Genomic DNA, 15,264 nt, shown 5'->3' with positions numbered 1-15,264 from the left:
ACAGAAATATTATAAGCACAAGTACTTAGTGAGTTTCCAAAAATACCACATTTAACACATAATAATCATTCGAGGCTATAACTCTGTGAGCCCTCTAGCTCTAACTCTGTGGACCCTCTAGTCCTAACTCTATAAACTCTGATATACACACAACATAAATCACATAGAAATATTGTTATGCAACACATCACATAAATAGCATACAAGAAACTCTATCACATAACTCTAATTACCACTCAATGTAAAGTGTAGTGAGAAGACTCACCATGGATAACTCGGTAAACCTGGAACTCCGAAATACTGCACTAGCCTCCGCCTAATCACATAATAATTACTCTAATCAATAAAACTTCTAAAGGCTACGCTAACCCGTCTCTATGAGTTCTCTAAAAAGGGTAAAATGCCATTATACCCCTCTAATGGTTCATAAGTCCCAAACATTCACTAAACCCTAAAAGTCAACAAATTCAACGGTCAAACTTTGACCAGACTCGTCGAGTGCACTCGGGCGACTCGACGACTCCACACTAGTCCTCTGAATCCTTCCAATCCTTACTTGGCACAATGAGTCCCCTCTACATTCGCCGGGTTACTTAGTAACGAATCGCGGGGCAACCCCGACTCGACTCATTGAGTCCACTCATGAACTCAGCGAGTTGCTCCCATGACAACACCCATCTGACCTTCTGAGGTCAGATCTGCTTCCCTAATCTATATATCTAACTTCCCCATAGCCCATAACCATGTAAAGATTGAATCTTGCTACACATGCATTGCACCCAAGTCTTATTTTGGTAAAATTCCTTCTAACATGGCAACCTAGTCTCCTTTCCTCCATAAACCAACATAAAGCCGAATGGGGAAGGCTCTCTGGACCTCTATGGGTCCAGATCTGAGGTCTAACATAGAAAAGGACCATAAACTAAACTCCACTTATCAAACTCTAAAAAGGCTATAGAAAACCCTAGATCATGGATCTTAGCCCAAAACAGAAATGAAGTTTGATTTGATACCTCAAAAGTGTAGATCTGAACTTCAAAACCCTGGATCCACAACTCCTTTGACCTCCTCTTGCTAGAAGCAACTTCTCCTTTGCTAAATCACACCAAAATTGATAAATATAGTCTTATCTCTCTCTCTCTCTCTCTCTCTCTCTCAACTCGCTCAAGCTTTCAAGGGGCACTCTCTCTGGACAGGTAGCGGCACAAGAGGGCTATAAGGTCCTTTAAATAGGGCACATGACCGGGGATTTAGGGTTTCAGTCCTCAGCACGGACTCGTTGAGTCCACCCTTACCGACTCGTCGAGTCCCCTCATTTATCAGTCAACAATACGTGATCCTACTCGACGAGTCTAGACATTAACTCGTCGAGTCCCTCTCTTAACTCCAAAAATAAATGATAAAATATAATACCTGGAAATCCGGATGTTACAGTTGTAGTAAACTAAAGGGTTTCTAGTACTCAACCTTGAACTTAGTGCAAGTAAGGCATTTACTCACGAAGGTAGAAATTTCTTCTTTCATGTAAGGCCACAAGTATAACTTTTTAAGATCTAGATACATCTTAGTTGAACTCGGGTTGACAAAATATCTAGTGTTGTATTCCTCGGTCATGACCAAGTCTCTAAGGCCACCATGTTTTGGTGTCCAGATTTGGTCCATGAGATATAAGGCTCCGCTATCCTTGACTTCCAAGTTCTTATCCATCCCTCTAAGGGATTCACCCGCCATGTTTTTAGGTTTCAAGGCTTCGAGTTGCACCTCCTTAATTGTGGACCGATTTGAATGGATAGTCATGGTCAATAATTTGACCCTTCGACCAAAATATTCTTTCCAACTTAGGGTGTCTGCTACTATGTTAGCTTTACCAAGATGATAACGAATTTCGCATTCGTAGTCATTGAGTAGCTCGACCCACCGTTATTGTCTCATGTTGAGCTCCTTCTGGTCGAATAGGTGTTGTAAACTCTTGTGGTTTGTAAAGATAGTGCTTCTCATACCATACATATAGTGTCTCCAGATCTTCAGAACAAACACAACTGCTCCTAGTTAAAATTATGTGTGATGTAGTTGACTTCTGGTATCTTTAACTGTCTTGAGGCATAGGCGATGACCTTTCCTCGTTGCATCATCACACAGCCGAGCCACTGGGTGGATGCATCACAATATACTACGAAGTATTCTATCCCTTCGGGGAGAGATAGTATTAATGTGGTGCATAAGGCTCGCTTCAGCGTTTGAAACGCTTTTTCTTGCTTCTCTTCCCAGTAAAAGTCCACACCATTCTGGGTCAATGTTGTAAGAGGTTTTACAATTCGAGAGAACTTTTGTATGAATCTACGATAGTAGCCAGCGAGGCCTAGAAGTTGACGAATTTATGTAGGCGTCTTCGGTGCTGACCAGTTCTCAATGGCTTTAATTTTGGAAGGGTCCACGTGGATTCCTTATTCACTAACCACATATCCTAAGAATTTGACTCTTTGGATCCAAAACTCACATTTAGAGAAATTCGCATAGAGCTTCTCCATTCGTAAAGTTCCTAGAAGTTGTCGCAGGTGATCGCCATTCTCATCCTTACTTCGAGAGTAGATCAGGATGTCATCAATGAAGACGATGACGAACTGATCCAAGTAAGGACGACATACTCTATTCATTACGTCCATGAATAACGTAGGCGCATTGGTCAATCTGAATGGCATCACTACGAACTCGTAGTGTCCGTAATGAGTTTGGAAGTCTGTCTTTGGAACATCCTCCTCTAGCAAGCGTAACTGGTGATATCCGGATCTTAGATCAATTTTGGAAAAGTAACTCGCCCCTTGCACTTGGTCAAATAAATTGTCTATGCGAGGCAGAGGATAATGATTTTTGACCGTCAGTTTGTTGAGTTCTCTGTAGTCGATACGCATATGAAATGATCCGTCTTTCTTCTTAACGAACAAGACCGATGCTCCCCAGGGTGAGATGTTTGGTCTAATAAAGCCCTTGCTGAGTAGTTTGTTAAGTTAAACACATAGTTCCTGCATCTCAGCTGGTGCTAATCAGTAGGGCGATTTGGCTACTGGGGTAGCTCCTGGGACTAAGTTGATTCTGAACTCGATTTATCGTTGCGGAGGTAGTCCTGGTAGTTCTTCAGGAAAGATCTTAGGAAAGTCGTTCACTACCGGAATGATCGCTAGAGCTTCTCCGATCGTAAGGTTCCTAGGACTTATCGCATAGAGCTTCTCCTATCGTAAGGTTCCTAGGACTTGTCGTAGATGATCACTATGTTCCTCCTTACTTCAAGAGTAGATTAGTATGTAGTCAATGAAGATGATGATGAACTGATCCAAGTAAGGACAGAATACCCTATATAATAAGTCCATGAATACTGCGGGCGCATTAGTCAATCCGAATGGCATCACCACAAACTCGTAGTGTCCGTAACGAGTTTGGACGGCTGTCTTTGGGAGATCCTCCTTAAGCACTTATAACTAGTGATATTCGGATCCTAGATCAATATTGGAAAAGTAACTCACCCCTTGCAGTTGGTCAAACAAATCGTCTATGCAAGGTAGAGGGTAACGATTTTTGACCGTAAGTTTGTTGAGCTCTCTATAGTCGATGCACATACGGAACGATCCGTCTTACTTCTTAACGAACAAGGCCAATGCTCCCCATGGAGAGAACCTTCGTCTAATAAAGCCCTTGCTGAGTAGCTCGTTAATTTGGTTGGACAGTTCTTGCATCTCATCTGGTGCTAATCGGTAGGGCGATTTGGCTATTGGGGTAGCTCCTCGGACTAAATCCATTCTGAACTTGACTTGTCGTTGTGGAGGTAATCCTAGTAATTCTTTTGGGAAGATGTCGGGAAAGTCGTGCACTACCTGGATGTTCTATAGGTCTTTTGTTTCTAGGCTCGTATCGACAACATGAGCAAGGAATGCACGTATTCCTTACGTAAGTACTTCTGTACTTGAATACTTGAGATGATATGAAGGCTCGTGTCGGGTTTGTCGCCATAGATAATAAGACTATTGTTAGATGTAAGGTTAAGGCGAATAGATTTCTTGTAACACATAACGTTGGCACGATGAAGACTCAAGCAATCCATGTCGATTATGACGTTGAAACATTTAATTGAGACCGGTATGAGGTTGATTGACAGGGTATGGCTATCTAGAGTTAGGGTACATCCTATGTACATACTACTAGTGCTCTCAGTTTTCTCGTTAGCCATTTCTACAGTGAATGGTTTTTTAAGTGTGTGTGCTTGTTGTTTAAGTTGACGAACAAATTTCTGATTCATGAAACTTCTCTCTGCTCCACTATCAAATAGTATCCATGCATAAGAGTTATCGAGGAGAAACGTACCAGTGACCACTGTAGGTTCGGCAACCGCTTCCTCGTGGCCTATAGCCAAAACTCTTCCCACCCTACCGGCATTTCCTGCCTTCGAGCAGTATCTTTTGTAGTGGCCCACCTTGCCACAACCATAGTAAGCCTGGCCCACACCAGCCTCCGGGACTTGGGTGATCGGCCTTGCTGGAGACTTGCAGAAACGAACAGTGTGTCCTTTCCTGTTGCAGTTAGAGCACTACATTTCCCAGCAGGGACTGCTGTTGTGGAGTTACATTTGTTGCACTTTGGCAAGCTTTCAGTGTACTGCTTAACCAGAGCAGCAGCGGCAGGTGCTATCACAGCATGAACCGCCACGACTCTCTGCTTTTTGGTAGTTTTTTGCTTTTTCTTGTCCTCCTAGAATTTCCACTCGTTATCAGCAGCTTTGGAGGGTTCTGAGATGGCTAGGGTTGTTGTTGTTGACAGGGTACGAACCCCATGGTCAATGAGCCATTGTGCCAATCGCTTGGCACTATTGAGGGTAGCTGGGCTTGAAGCTAGTACATTCCCTTGAAATGGAGGCACCAATCCCCAGATGTACCTCTGTATCTTCTTTTCCCTCGGTGTGAACCATGTTAGGACATAGGGCAACCAACTTGCTGAATCTGGCAGTATAGGAAACTATGCCCGATCCCTTCAAGGTTAGGCTCCATAGTTCCTATTCTAGTTTATGGATTTCCCCCAGCGGGCAGTATTCCTCAATCATGAGGTTTCCCAGCCCATATCATTTGCCACTATCAGAGTTAGTGACTTGACATGGCTAATCCACCATGTCAGGGCTTTTTCCTCTAAGCTGCAAGCAGTAAACTTGACCTTGCTCCCTGCTGGGCAGGAGCAGATCCTGAAGACCGACTCTGTCTTTTCGAGCCATTATGAGAGGATAATGACTCCGCCAGTCCCTTTAAAGAACTTTGGCTTGCAGTTGGTGAAGTCCTTGTAGGAGCACTCTCTCGAGCGCACGAGGATTTCACCTTGAGTAGAGTGAACAGGTGTTCCACCTCCACTGGCACCAGTAGAGTGATATTGAGCCATGGTTGTTGCCACAGCCGCAGCTACTGCAGCATTTATTGTTTCCGTATCGATTAGTTGAGGAGGTGGTGGTGGTGGTGTTTGATTTTTCAGCATGCCTCTGGTAGGACGTTTGCAAGGTTCCATCTTTTACTGAAAGTTTATAGAGATGATGATAATAGTAAGAATCAATTGTAAAGTATGATGAGAGTGATCCATGGACTAAATCACCATAATCCAAACATTAGAATCAGTGTATGATTTAAATAGAGACACAACAATAGAATAGGGAAAACATAAGGGTATAGACTTTCTAATAGATTAGAAACTGCCAATATTACTGGTATTACTAATGTAAATGATTTCGGGAAAATTGACCTAACAGTAGGTCTTACATCAAACAATATGAGAGAAAACTGAAAGACATGAATATTTTACAGACAAGTACTTCATAAAGCATAGATAAGAAAAAAGATATTCCTTAAATCAAAAGAAAAGATATAGTAGATATCTTCTATTGGCGACGGGCATTCCTCGGGTGAACCCTAAGGTCTGCCAGTTGACGCAACACTTCTTGGAGATGTTGCTCGTGATCTCTCTGACGAACTCGAAGTTCTATGACTTCAAATCAGGATGCAGCTAGCTGTTGCTGTAGAGACTCATTGGCTCTTCAAGTCCTTTCCATCGCCTCTTCGAATTGGCGAATGTGAGCCGTGTTAATACCAGAGTTGGCATCAATTTCCATGACTCGGTCGATGGCTGCTCGACCTTGCTCCACATTCCGAGCAATCCTACAGACCATGATGGGTAGGACTCAGTCAGCTGAGCCACCCTCTCTTAGATTGTAAAAGCTTCGGTCCCCATTGTAGGGTAAAGTTTGGCCCTCTTCATCACTCCAACGATTCAAGTTTGTGACCCACAAGGGTGTGGGACCTTGAAATGTAGGTCGGGGGTTAAGATTTGGGGTTTGACCCACTTGGGGTAGGTTGTTGACTTCTGGCTCGGAGTCAGAACCATCAGAAAATCTTCGGCATGGTGATCATATAAAGGGATTGAATGATCATCTTATGGCTCGTCTTCAAGCCATCCATCATTGCCTTCGTTTGGGAAGTACGGGTTGCCAGGAGGATGGAATCCAACCATGATATTTGTTGGTGCATGGAAATGCTCCACAAATAATGAGTGTTTATTATGTTGTATTTTCCCTTTATTATATTTGTGGTGTAAATACTCTCCCTCCTATATAAAGGGAGAGTTAGTCATTTCTTACTTAAGCTAGCTCACTTTTTCTTAATAAGATATTAGAAATGCACTTATAAGCATGTAATCTCCAGAGAGAGAAAGTTGGTGGGTTCTCCGACCCAGGGAGAGTTTCTCTCCCACCATGTTCTTCATTAATATTATTATTCTCTCTTTATTCTTAGCTTTCTTCCATGAACTCATAATATGTTCTTCATGTTCATGCTTACAAAAATACGATTAATCTCAAGATATCTTACTTCTGCATTCACTGTTCGTTATAAATATGGTCTTCTACAAATTGTATCAGAGCCATATTGGTTGCTTTTTGAAAAAGAAAACTTTGATCTTCAATGGGTCTTCTATACCACTGAAGCTCATTTCTTAAAAAAACAGAAAAATGTCACAAGCATTTTCTCTGAATGTTTCCAACAGTGTTGGTGGTTCAAATCGAGCTCCAATACTGGTGGCAAATGAATACCATCACCGTCCGACCAATGATGATCTCAATATAATGGAAAATGATGTGGTTGCTTTTTATGAAATCTCTTGTGGAGTTGCTGCTGACAACGTCGACGTTATCATAAATTGTAAATCAACAAACTCAATACAAGAAGCTTACAACTGCACTCAACGAATTCAACAACTTAAAAGCTCATATTGGTGAAAGTTTAGAAGACTCTTTCAAAAGGTTCAATCTGATAGTTACTAAGTTATCAAATGTTGGCACCATCCGTAGTAACCATGAAACAACCTTCAATTTGTCAATGGTTTGGGAAGAAATTGGACTACTGCTAAGATGATAGTTCAAGGAGATAGAAAAATTCATTCCATGTCTCTCTACAAGCTCTATGGGGAATCGCAAGCACAAGAATCCTCTGTACTCAAAGACTGTGCTGAATTTGGAGGACCACTTGCTCTTGTAGCACAAGCCCCTCATAACCAATCTTACTCTCCCTCGTGTGACACTACACCGCAGTCGTACAAAGCTGACTCGGAGTATGATGATGAAGAAGAATTTCAGAAGGCTATTGCTCTTGTTAGTAAACAATTCAATCGGCTACCACCTCCCACTTTTCGCAAAAATCAGCAATTCAACAAACCTCCTTTTAACCGTAACTTCAACCCACAAAACAATCACTCTCACTATCCTAAAGGTTCTCACCCGCCCCCCATCGCAATCTCAAAACACTCAACCAATGGAGGCACCGCAAAAGTAAAAAGTGATGTTCTAATATGTCACAAGTGCAACAAAGCAAATCATTTTGCAAAGGATTGCAAAGCTAATGTGGTGAAAGAAAGAGCATTCTACCTGAAAATGGCTCAAGAACTAGAGGAAAAGGAAAAGGCTAGGGCATATGTGGCCCATGTCAAAAGAGACCATCAAGTTTGGTTATCCGGAGATGAAGATGAAACCATCAGCAATATCAAAGGGAAAGGCAAGATCCTCATGCTAGCAACTACTGATGATGGTGGGTCTACAAATCTGGAAAGGAACTACTGCTACATGGCAAAGGATGGAACTCTAAGCATTGTCGACCAGGTAAAACTCATGATCCAAACTCTAAACTATAACATGCATGACTGTCAACCTTTCATAGACAATCTTAATGACACATGTGTTGCCGTCCTTACAAAATACAACAAAGCCTTAGAGGAGAAGAACAAAGCATCCCAAGAGATGTTTCATGTGAGAGGAAGACCGTACAACCAAAGAATCAAAATGATTGTTAGAAAGAGATTTAGAGTTAGAAAAAGATGCAAGAACGTTGAGTGAAACGCAACTAGAGATAGCTTTGAACCAACAAGATTTATCTCAGAGTGAGATTGTACGCTTAAATCTATTAATAGAAAAATTGTTCAGTGAAAGTGAAGCTATTGAAAATTTGGTTAATAATGGAACTGTGGACAATACATACAATTGGGGTTGGTCCAATGGATGTCCTACCGCAGAGGATTCCTCACCCCGATTTAGCAAAGATCGACTTTATGTCCCTTCGAACCGAGAATTTCATTTTCCAGTCAATGACAAGACTTTTCCCGAAGATATCAGAACCCACTTCGGTAGACTTCATAAGCTAAGTAATAATTGTGTCATTGAGGAAATTGTGCCTGAGGTCTTGGATCACACATGTGATCAAACTCCTATCTGTGGCATAATGAACTCAAATTCTCAGACCTCATTTGTTGTTAATAAAGAAATTGTCATAGAAAGTCCCGAAGTCTTACAGGAATTTCCACCTTTGTCCTCAGATCATAGTGCCCCTCACTGCACTCATGATCCTTAGAAAAATCCCACTCCAGTCACAACTCAGACTTACGCTACGGTAGCTAAGTCTTCCTTACCAAAGTCCATAATAAAAAGCTCTATGACTCTTCAGCCAATTCATCATGAACTACCGATAGAAAACTTTGAAATAGGTCAATGCTCTCAAAACCTTGAATCTTCAAGTTCTGATGAGTCAAGTCGTCATTGTCAAAAAATTTCAAAAGGTTTCGAAGAAACCGCAGTTGAACACTAATGACTGCGGTTCTCCAAAAACATTAGCAAAAGAGGCTTTCAAAGAGAATATTCGATCTCGAGGCACAAATCGACAAAAGTTTTCTAAAAATAAAAGACATATCAGATTTTTAAAATCTAAGAGTCCAGAAAACTTTGTTTTTGATCACTATTTTTCGAAAAAATCTCCCATCAAGAAAACATGCAAAAAGGTATGTGCAGTTTCAACATCCATTCCTAACTCATCTAACAAAACCCAAAAGAAAGAAAAGTCTCTTGGAAGCAATGGTTTTCAAATCTATTCTTCATATGACCTAAAATGGAAGGGTATCTTACCCACTCCATCACTTTTAAAATCACATCAAAATTTCAACAAGTGGAAAGGCGTTTTACCAAATCCTAGAAAAAGTTCCAAGGTATCATCACGTGTTAAATCTTCTTCAAAACAAACTTTTTCAAATTCCAACAGTAGACATGCTAGATCTTACCACCCTCAGACCAATCACAAATCCACTATATCCTTCCGACCGCTAACCAAACAAAGTGCCAAAACAAAAGACAAAATTTCAGCTTGTCAATGTCAATGTAGGTGTCAGAAAAGGTTATTCATGTCAAAACTGTTCCTTTTCAGAAACCTCGTAACTTTTCAAAAAGGCACAACACTCATAAAACTCACAAACACCCATGACTAGGATTAAAATTTGACACGAAACCAATCCCTGCAACCTCGTTTCATGCATCAATCAGAAACTCATCTCTTGTCCCATGCTCCAAACTAGTTTGGATGCCTAAACTAACCGTGTAATTTATAGGCCTTGTGCAAGGAGGAACAACTAGAAGAACGGTTAATCGACAGGGCATACTCCTTGCACATGACTAGAAGGTTAGAATACTTTCGAGATTTCAGGCCAATTTGCAATGGTGGAAATGTCACATTCAGGAACAATGTGAATGGGATAATCCAAGGTTATGGTGTTCTTATTATGGGAAACTTCTCTATTCAACAGGTTGCTTATGTAGAAGGCCTTAAACACAATCTCATCAGTTTTTGTTCAACTATGTAAAGCAACCCATCGTGTTGAATTTGATAACCAATTTTGCTATGTAATGACAAGCGATAGGAGCACTTGCCTAATCAAGTCTAGATCCAAAGCTACTATGTATCCTTTGGATGTATCTCTGATAATAGGGAAACCGTAGTTATGCTTCCTATCCAAAGCTGTAACAACCCGAAATTTCCGTACCACTTTTTGTAACTCTTTTTTAGTTCAATTCAAGCAACCAATCGTCGTTTCCAAATTCGATTCCGATTTTCTTGTTTAATTAAGTCATTAACTTGTACGTATCTAAAATGACTTAATGGGTGTCTTAATACATTTAGAAATCATTTTAACACCGTATATTAGTGATCGGAATATTTCTAGAATCGACCATACCGGGTTACGACAACTTAATCGGGTACGACCAAAAGCATCGCCTAACGTTGGTATCGAGTAGAATTCCACCATGCCCAAAACTTAGACACTATATAATGTGTTCTAAGCCTTCATTTGAAGCTTTTGGCTCGATCTCACTACTCTCTCTCTCTCTAACCTCTCTCCTCACTCTAAATTAAGGTCCAAAATCAAAGATTTAAGGCTCCAAATCATAGAGGTAACCTTCCTAGCTTGTTATTCAACCTCTTAGGCCTTCAAATCCGAGTTGAAACTGAAATTTAGGACCTGGAACATGTTTTTATGGCCAAGGATGAAGCTTGGGCCGTAAACACACAATAATAGGGTTTTTGAGCCATTTAAACCTTCCAAATCATTGTTGGGACTTAGATACAACTTTGAGGCTTACAAACCTGGACTTGGAACACCCTAAACTTGCATTTTGAGGGACAAAAGTGAGTTTACAGCCAAGGCATGTGCTTGGGCCGTAAACTCCTCACACATGGGGGATAAAATCATTTTTACATGTTAAAATGCCTTGAAACTTAACCAATAGCCTTGTGGTAAATCCTACAACCATCTAAAAATAGTTTGGGGACCTTAAACACATCAAATACCCTACATATGAGAGTTTACGGAAATAGAACATCTCCTGGGCTGTAAACTCCTATAAGTGTGTTAAATGGTGCCCTAAATCCATAACAAGGCTTCGAAGATTAACTAGAATCACATGTGATTGTCCTTTGTACCTCAAATAATTATTCTTGACCATAGTAGAGTTTACGGCCATAAACTCCAAGTTTAGGGTCGTAAACTCCCTTCTAAGTGGTATAAATTCATTTAATCAATTCCAAGGCATTTTAGAAATCCATTCCAACAATCCCCATGTCCAAACAAGCCATTAAACACTCAAAATCACACCAACATGAGTTTACGGCCGTAAACTCATGTATGTGTATGTCTTGTGGCTGTAAACTCCATTAAATGTTTACTCTTGGGGAGTAAACTCAAATCCCAAGTCCTTAGTGCCATTACACGTCCGAAGATGTCACCCGGGTCACTCCAAACGCTCATTTTGAGGTGTTTAACCTCGTTGGAGTGTAATGTTTCATATAATTAGTGATTGTGAATCTTATTAGATATATATGGAAATTATTACATTTTACATAGGTACATCGCGAGTAATCAAGCCCCGAACCAACATCTAGTGTCCGAAACCGTCGCAATTTCGAGTCTGGTGAGTTCATACCCCTACCCTTTTTCACTGTTTTCACTGTTTTCAGGGGGAACACAAGCAAAGTACAAGGGATTACTTGTACTCAAAACATGTTTTCAAACATGTGTTTCACATTTTATATGCTTTTAACACTGATTACTACAACTGATAATCGCTTGAACATGCAGATCACGTAACATATATTTGTGAAATGGGTTTTAAACTGTTATGTTTTACATATATTTCACAAACGGCTTTCCACATTTTATCAGTTAAAAGCATGACATTAGAACATTAGAACATAATACATGTACACTATTTTGTTCTCGGTAACACTCCACATATATACGCGAGTGGAGGACTATCATATTATTACTAGTAAATTTGTTAGTCCTGTATGATTGGAGACACATCCTCGGCGAACACTCCACAGAGATACGCGAGTGGAGGATTGCACCCGTAACAAGGATCTCTGGGATTTAGAGAGCGTGACTTGACTATATAGATCTATACGGGGCTGACTACCCCACACCTGGCTACTAGCTACAGCCGAACCAAAATGGTTCATGGGTGACGAAAGTCATAATTATGTGGACTACTTATTGCCACATGTTTAGTCCATTGTATGGTTATGGAACTCGCAATTAGGATAACAGAGATTTACTTATGGTAATAATGAACAACTTTGTCCAATTCACAAGATAACCAGGATTCGGTATACATCTTTCACATCGATAACCAACAATCAGGAAAGTATGGGACTTTCCTAGGGAAACCTAGTACATACCCAGGTCTAACATGAATACATCTTTTACATAAGGTAACCAACATTCAGGAAAGTATGGGACTTTCCTGGGGAAACATTGAACATAACCATATTTTACAGATACATCTTTTACATTGATAACCAACATTCAGGAAAGTATGGGACTTTCCTGGGGAAACATTTACATAACCAGAAAGGGTAACAAACCAGATAACCTTACTTTACATCTTTCACAATTGGTAAAACAATTAGGAAAGTATGGGACTTTCCTTGGAATACATTAGTACATAACTAGAACAGTATGTCAATCCAGATAACCTAACTATACATTTTCACATGAGGAAACATGTTTTTCAGTGTACAACTTTACTTTACATGTTGACAAACGATAACCAACCTTTTTAAGAAAATATGGGATTTTCTTGGTGTGTATAACATTTCAGAAACAAAAAGGAAACTTAAACATTTTCACAAACAAAAACCGCTTATCAACTCACTAGCTTTATGCTGATTTTCAAACCACTTGTGTTCTCAGGTCAGCGTTAGAACAGGTACTCGAAGATCTTTTTGTCAGAAGACGGAGTTTTCAGAAGACCCGTTTCATTTTGTTCATATATATATTATGTATCACAGCTATACAAACTTTACTTTTGAAAGAACTGTAAAACTTTTCGTATGTAATGTAATGGTTGTTTTACTTTACTTACTATGTGCATTGGATTTGATACTCAACGTGGAGTCAACCCCGGAAATGTTTCCGCCTTTGGTTTTCAGGGTGTGACAGATTGGTATCAGAGCCCTTGTTTATAGTGAATGAAGTATACCAAACCTTACATGGTATAAAACTATAAACACTAAAGGGCCTAAGTGCTGTGAATTAAAAGTATCTTCAAACTACAAGTATTTTCAAAAATATACAAGTATACCGAATCATCGTGATTCGTAACCACAAGTAGAACAGAACATAAGTAATTGGGTGTTGTGTACTACGGTTAAACCTGGGCAGTTATGTAGTCGTGTCTAGGGTCAATATAGTCTGGCCAACTATATTCATTCGAGACACGGCCAACATGTGCTTGGGAGTGACTGTGGTGTGTGGCATGCCTAAAACTTACCCTAATATCCCAAACATCGAACCATTGTCGTAATCAAATCATGAAATACTATGGGAGTATTTCTCGATCCAATCCTCTGTAGAAATCCTTATTCGAGTGGCGTTCTGTGATCATTCTTAGCAATAAATTATCTGTTTTGATAACTCTTTCCTGCTTTATCGCTTATTCGGAACATATAACTGCCATATCTATCGATTCAATGTAGAGGACTTACCATCCTCTCTCTTTCTTGATCTTATTATATCAAGATGCCTCTCAGAAAGAGACCCAGCTCAAAGAACAACAATCCTTCTTCGCCACCACCTCCTCCTCAATTTGACCTTGCATCGCTCCAAACAGTTCTGACTGCTGCAATGGTGGCAGCCATGTCACAAGTGAACCCTGGTGGCTCAGGAGGTAGTCCCTAATCCCAAAACCCCAAAGATAGCCAGGGACACCAAAAAGGGGGTTCCTATAAGGATTTCATGAATGCGAAACCAAAATCCTTCAATGGCGCTGGAGGTGTCATTTCCTTGTCCCAATGGTTCGAGAAAATCGAATCCATCTTTGAAATATGTGCCTGTCCGGAGTCCGATAAAGTCAAATTCGCAGCCTGTACCTTCGTCGATAAATCCTTGACTTGGTGGAATGGCCGAGTCAAATCTCTGACCCTACCCGTAGCCAATGCCATGGGCTGGGAAGCCATGAAAGAACTCCTCATAGCCGAGTACTATCCCCGTGGTGAAATGCAGAAACTAGAGCACGAGCTCTGGAACCTACAGATGAAAGGTTCTGACATTGCTGCATACACTTCCCGATTCGATGATCTCGCATTTCTCTGCCCGGGATTAGTCACTCCTGAAAGAAAAAAGATCGAAAGGTTCATTTGGGGGTTATCTCAACCGACAAAGAGTCATGTCTTGGCTGCCCGTCCGGATACCTATGATAGTGCCAAGACTTTAGCCCAACCCCTGATTGATCATAGCGATGATGTTGAGGAAATCACTACCACTTCTGAGCCGACTCAAAGTAGTGGTGAAAATAGAAAATTCTAGAACAAGAATAAGGGTCAATCTTCCCAAGGATCTTCCAAGAAACAGCAGACTGTAGCAGTCCATGCTGCTACTACCCCCATTGTTGTTGCTTTTGTTGTGGGATCCATAGCTCCAACTCCTACCAGTAGATATGCTGGTAATCTTCCTCTGTGTGGCAAGTGAAAATACCATCACAATCCTGGCCCCTACCGAGAACTATCCTGTACCAACTATGGTAAGAAAGGGCATATAGTTCGATTCTGCAAAACTCCGACCCAATCGGCCAACCAATCATCTGGAGCAGGCATTAGTCAAGCTTGCTACAACTGTTGAGAGGTTGGGCACTTTAAAAGGAACTGCCCCAAGAAGTCAATTGTTGATAGCACTGGAAGGGTTCTAACCATGAGACGGGAGGAAGCAGTCGCCGATCCCACTGTTGTTTCGGGTACGTTCCTTCTCGACAACTCATATGCTAGTATTCTTTTCGATTCGGGTGCTGAAAGGAGTTTTGTTAGTCATGCATTCAAACATAACCTAAAACGTAATCCCCAACAACTAACTGAAATGTTTACCGTCGAGATGGCTAATGGTGAG

Source organism: Lactuca saligna, chromosome 3, assembly GCF_052625555.1.
Source record: "Lactuca saligna cultivar CGN05327 chromosome 3, ASM5262555v1, whole genome shotgun sequence".
Lineage (NCBI taxonomy): Eukaryota > Viridiplantae > Streptophyta > Magnoliopsida > Asterales > Asteraceae > Lactuca > Lactuca saligna.
The sequence above is the reverse complement of the archived record's forward strand: the minus strand, read 5'-3'. Positions refer to the sequence as shown.